The sequence below is a fragment of the Ascaphus truei genome, chromosome 4 (assembly GCF_040206685.1).
Source record: "Ascaphus truei isolate aAscTru1 chromosome 4, aAscTru1.hap1, whole genome shotgun sequence".
NCBI classification, from domain to species: Eukaryota; Metazoa; Chordata; class Amphibia; order Anura; family Ascaphidae; genus Ascaphus; species Ascaphus truei.
The window spans coordinates 44,860,142-44,866,141 of NC_134486.1; the positions used below are offsets into that span (position 1 = coordinate 44,860,142).

Sequence of the window (6,000 nt, forward strand, 5' to 3'; positions counted from 1 at the left end):
GCAACATGGCTGATTCAGGGCTTCCTCCATTTTACCCTCCTACCTCTTACATCCGACATTGGCTGGCAAAGTGGGCGGGGCACGATTATAAGGCGAGTATGTACTTTTCAACTTAACTTTATTGGGGAAAAAAACCTTGCCTTATTATCGGTCAAGACCAGTAACAAAGACTGGGCGCATTAAATAATCCTGACAATGGGCAACAATGGTTAGCTATTTTTAAAACAGTAAGAATAATTATCCAAGGACACATAAGTGTAAAAATGCGTAAAAGGAAAAAGCGCTCCGTACTCAGTTTTGTACGTTGTTATACCTCATATATTATGCACTTTATATTCTACCGGAGTTATTACATGCGGGATATACTATTGACTTTTCATGGAGTCTGTCCTGGTGTTTTTAACTCTTTAGTTGCTATTTGTTATTGTTGCTCATTTTATGGAATACATTTTGGATAATTATGTTGAATATTTTTGTTACACTTTTTCTGAGCTGAGTGCTTTCAATGAACTCCTATGTTTCGCTGTGTATGTTCTTGTTGTTACCTCTTAGCACCAAAGGGGTATGGATGTTAAAAAATGTTTGGTGTTTATATATATATATATATATATATATATATATATATATATATATATATATATATATTTATTTAACATGTCTACTCTGATTTTCTGTGAGTCGCACTGATTTTTAGCTGACTTTTTTCCACTATATATATATGTATGTATGTATGTATGTATGTATGTATGTATATATATATATATATATATATATATATATATATATATATATATATATATATACATACATACATACATACATATACATATATATATGCATACATATATAATATATATATATAAAATATATATATATATATACACACACACATATATACACACATATACACCATACAACTTCCATGACGGCATATTTTAAATACAATAAATTCACAACATTAAATTCAAGTAAATTCAAATCACAAACATAGATAAGAACTTACATTAGCTGATAGTTATATTTCTCTCCTCCTAATGTCCATCCTCCCCAGTGCAGTATCATCTCCACACACATGAATCCACATCTGCCTTCTGCATGCCCTCTCAGGCTACTTATAAAAACTGTGCTACTTAGAGCATTACACAACTTTTTGCTATCAAACTAACTCTGCTGTCACCAAATCTAAAAGGGACTGTGATGTAACACAAAACATGACTACATGAACATTTGAGTAAAGGTCCAACACATCATCATCAACAAATGAAGCAGCTACCTCATAATAAAGAGTGATTTAGAGAGAACCCTTACCCTCTAAGTTTAGACATACTGTACTGCAATGTGTGTGGATTAGAGCTGTGCAGCTGTGCTGGTAATTAGTATTTTATTAGATCTCATTCCTTCCATATGCCTTGACCTTTTTGTTTTTTTGGGGGGTGGGGTGGGGGTTCCACTGAAGGAGACATAATTTCACAGGAGTTGTGTGTAATGGAAAATCTCAGCTACCCTACAGTTCAAGTGAGAATGACCTCCTCTCATTCGCTGGGCAGCAACACCTACAGTAGTCGTTGCTGGAGGGAGCGAGAAATTAAGCTTACTTTGCGAGTAAGTACATCAAGTTAACTGGGATCATACTTTTTAAATAATAGGCGTGAGCCACCATGAGTCATAACCCAAAGGAGCAATTATTGACTCTTCTGGTCTTACAATAGCGGGAGAAAGCTGTGTTGTACTTTCCAGCGTTGTACAAACGTGAGAAGAGAAAAAAAAAAGTCCTTTGTTGTGCTTGTGGGATGAGTAATAATGATATAGACCTCATCTAAAAAGCCACATTGTTCTCAGTTTCTGTAGCCTCTTACCACAAGCCCTTAAAATCCTACAATTAAGGAGTTTCTTCATTGTTCCCAAAATGATCTGCACTTCAAACTAACCCCCCCTATTCAAGGCGATGTGAAATAGAGTGGTGCCTGTTCACTTTGAGACATATTAACTGTTTCTGTACTGGGGTGCCAGCAGTGCAGTGTTGTAGCAGAAAAAGGGTTACCTCAGACCTGTCAGTTTAGTCTCATTTAAATAATCACTGAGGTTATATGGTGAGAAGCAGGGTAACGCACAGTTAGCAATCCCATAACTTGAATTCACTTGGGTTAAACTTGTTGCTTCACTTCTCCCTAGAAATGGGAGAAAACCTTCGCAATAGTTCATGAATCTGGCGATTTTTTAATGTTTGTAGCAGGCGACAAAATGTGCAAAGCTATGAACCTTCGCCGGAAGTCACCAACTGTGAATATATTACTTAGGGGTAAATTCTATATATTCAGAAGGGGACGTTCGGGAGTTTAAAGACCGAAATGTCAATGGGTTTTTCGACCCCAAAATTTTCCCGAACTGTTGCTTCAGATTTGATCCCTAAAGAGCATACTGATGCCAACGTTCGTATTTCACAAGAACAGTTGGAAAATATTTGACAATATAATGGTGAATATTGGCCACGTTCGCAAATCAACACGTACAGTACCGTTGACAAATTGCTTTCAAAATGTGTAAGAACATTCAGAAGTTTTGCACATCTGTACCTCTTAGGCTGCGATTATAAAGAAACCCCCCCGTGGTGTCGCCCGTAGCGACACCGTGCGGCGCAAAAACAATTTGGTATAGGCAGTGAAAATTGCCTATACCAAATGCGACTGTCTCCCCGCTTGCTAATGCAAAGTGGGAGACAGTTGGAGCGTTTTCAAAATTTGTTTACGGGTTGCGACTGCCGCGTCACGTGACGCGGCCGTCCAATCAGAAAACAGATTACAGCCAGCAGTCACGCGCGCAGTAGCATGTGCTCTGCAACGTCGCTCTTGTGACGTCAAAATTGCGACATCGTGCTAAGTATGGCAGCGGCCTTAATATACTTAACTGCGTCTTTATTTTTAAGTCGGTAGTTTTCCATTTTAATGTTATTTTTTGGGGTGCAAAACTCCCATATTTTACTTGAAGGTTTTTGTCTCTGTTAAGCACTACAGTGAAGGATTTAATCAAGGGGTAAAAAGTAAAAAACACTTTTTATAAGCTACAATTAGTACGGATAATTTCCCCAGTGTACTGAACAATTATTGCACTCACGAAAAAGTGACTTCTGCTTTTTTACTCATTACCAAATGCTGCTTCATAGGAATGTGGTGTCAAAAATGTACTGATCCTCATCCAGCCTCCAGGACAGTGGTTTTATTTAACCTTCCAATAATTGAGAGACCCTTTAAGAATGTATTGTGACTTCACAAACCCCTATCCATTAATCATGTTTATTAAAAAAAGAATGAATATTATGGTAGAGATAGATATATATATATCAAATAAAAAGATAACTTTTAAGCACATTCACATGTCTTAGATCTGCAACCCTGCCTTTCACCATTATCACCTAGCACAGCAGTGCGGAAATTGGGGGGCACGACCCCCAAGTGGGCCGCAAGATTTTCTGGGGTGCGGCAGTTATAGAGGTCCCGCGCTCTCCACCCAGGCATTTAAATTAAATGCCGGGGGACCGTGCGAGGCCTCTATAATACACTTACCTTCCCTTCCAGCGACGCGTCTTCCTGGTAACCTGGCGTCAAATGATGCCGCGGGACACGTGACGTCCCGTTACCATGGCAACGGGACATCACATGACCCCACGCGTCATTTGACACCGTGCTCGAGCAGGGGGGTGGGGGGGGGGGGGAGACGCCAAGGAGCAGGCAGGGGTGCGCACGGGGAAAAGTTTGCACACCCCTGACCTAGCATAGTGCTCCCACTGCAGCAAGGGATTCTGGGAAATTACATGCAAGGGAGCACACCGTGTCACCTTTTACCTGAAATCCATTTTTACATGGAACCCTTATAAGCTAATGCTTTAAGCACAGCATGGGAATCACATGCAGAGCCAGCAAAACCACTCAGACATGTGATTTTGCTCACAAGTGATCTTTTTATTTGCTATCTTAATATATAAATTCGAAAGTTGTGGGGTTGAAACGACATGTGGTGAATCTGATTGATCCAGCCTCTGGCCAATCAAATTGGTGGCTCTATGACGTCACCCAACTGCCACACACACACCACCTCCCGCCCAAACCGCCGCCTCACACCCCTGCGCCTCCAGCCACCCCTCCACACAGCACCACACACACCACCTCCCGCCTCCCCTCCCTCACCCCGGTGCCTCCCGCCGCAACCGGCCGGGACCAAGCGGCGGAACGGACGGCCGGGGGCAGGGCAGCCCACCCCCCCTCACCCATACCACTCACCCGTACCACACCACACCCCTCACCCGTAGGGTGCGGCGCCGCACGGAACTGCGGGGGGCGGGGCCTGCGCCCGAGAAAGGCGCCACACGGAACTGCGGGGGGGCGGGGCCTGCGCCCGAGAAAGGCGCCGTTGGGTGCCGCACGGGACTGATTGTGTGTGACAGTGTGTGACACTGTGTCCCCCGCTCCTGTCCACTGTCCACCCCCCTCCTGTCCACTGTCCCCCCCTCTTGTCCACTGTCCACCCCCCCTCCTGTCCACTGTCCCCCCCTCCTGTCCATTGTCCACCCTCCCCCCACTGTCCACCCCCCCTCCTGTCCATTGTCCACCCCCCCCGTCCACTGTCCCCCCCCTCCTGTCCACTGTCCCCCACACACACAATATTTCAGTAGAACCTTTTATAATTTCTTTGCATCATTGCAATAAAATATGGGCAAAATAAAACGTTGAAACATTGATCTGTATGTTTCTTATCATCAGGAAGGAATTTCTCTTCTATAACATATTGCCCTGTGCAAAGAAATGCAGCCTGCAGTCACAGGGGGACTGGACCATTGCAACATGTCAGCTCTTGTTCTATATCTGCCATTGATCTCAGTTTTCACATGTAAATAAGCAATACAGCGATGCCGGGTGCTTTGCCACTTTAAGAGCTGCAGAACCCCAGAGAATATTCCTCGCCCGCATGCACACGGCGCTGGTGACAGCCCCAGGCGTGGGACACGTCACCTTCCGGGAAACAGACACGTCACGCGCCCTTGACAGCGGCACAGAAAACAAGGAAGCAGAGGGGCGTGGAATACGCATGCGCGGTGTGAGGGGGGGGGACGAGAGCAGCCTCAACGCGCTGTGACGTCACAATGCGTATTGAGGGGTTCGGCTACAGGTGTTCGGGGGGGATTGAATGTTGGGGTTTCGCAGTGTTCCAACTGCAACGTTCTATCTGCTGCAGGGTTCCAAGAGAAAGGAGGGGCGGCCGCGGGTCTCGGGCGGTGACTCAGCAGGTGACCGGCCCCATTCTCTCTCTGCCCCGTAGCTGCTTAATTATAGATGGCGGTTCGGGGGTGATGTCATTGCCAGGTAACCGGGGAGCTGCTGCGTGTTGTTGTTGATCGTGCTGGTTGCCGAGGTTTCGCGTCATCGGTGATCCCGGTGGAATAAATGGATCTCGGTCACAGGGCTGGTATTTACGGGAAGAAAGAAAAGAAGAATCCGAGAGCTGCAGGATTTCCGGCTCGGGGGAGAAGCGGCGGGGAAGCGATGACGGAAATATCATTCAATTCATTTAACCTGTTAACTGCCTGGCGGACTTCTGCTGTGATTCTGCCGCAGAATGAAGTGCTGCAAATTCTGAAACCCGCTACTATACCGCACGAGAGCAACTTTTATGATGTCATCAGTGATATTCTTTTATAGAATCAGTAATTTTAGTAATCCAAGCAGGTCAAATACTTTTTTTTTTTGATCTTCAGACCTTTTACTATTTTATATATTAGAATATGAATATAATATATATATATATATACACACACACACACACACACACACACACACACACACACACACACACTATATATATATTAAAAAAAAAAAAAAAACACACACACACACACACACACACACACTATATATATTAAAAAAAAAAAACCAACTAGGTGGTTGAAGCCGTAAAAAGCATTGAAGGAAATGGTCACCAAGATTTAACCCATTGAACTACCCTGCTCAT

At 44.1% G+C, this 6,000-nt stretch overlaps 1 protein-coding gene across 1 annotated transcript in view; it reads right to left on the reverse strand.

The window, feature by feature from the left end:
- Positions 1-1,166, reverse strand: part of ATF3 (activating transcription factor 3) — a 76,785-nt gene extending 75,619 nt beyond the window's left edge. The window contains exon 1 of the mRNA XM_075595677.1: positions 1,004-1,166. The gene's annotated coding sequence lies outside the window, so the exon portion shown is untranslated. The remainder of the gene's footprint in view (positions 1-1,003) is intronic.
- Positions 1,167-6,000: the final 4,834 nt, after the last annotated feature.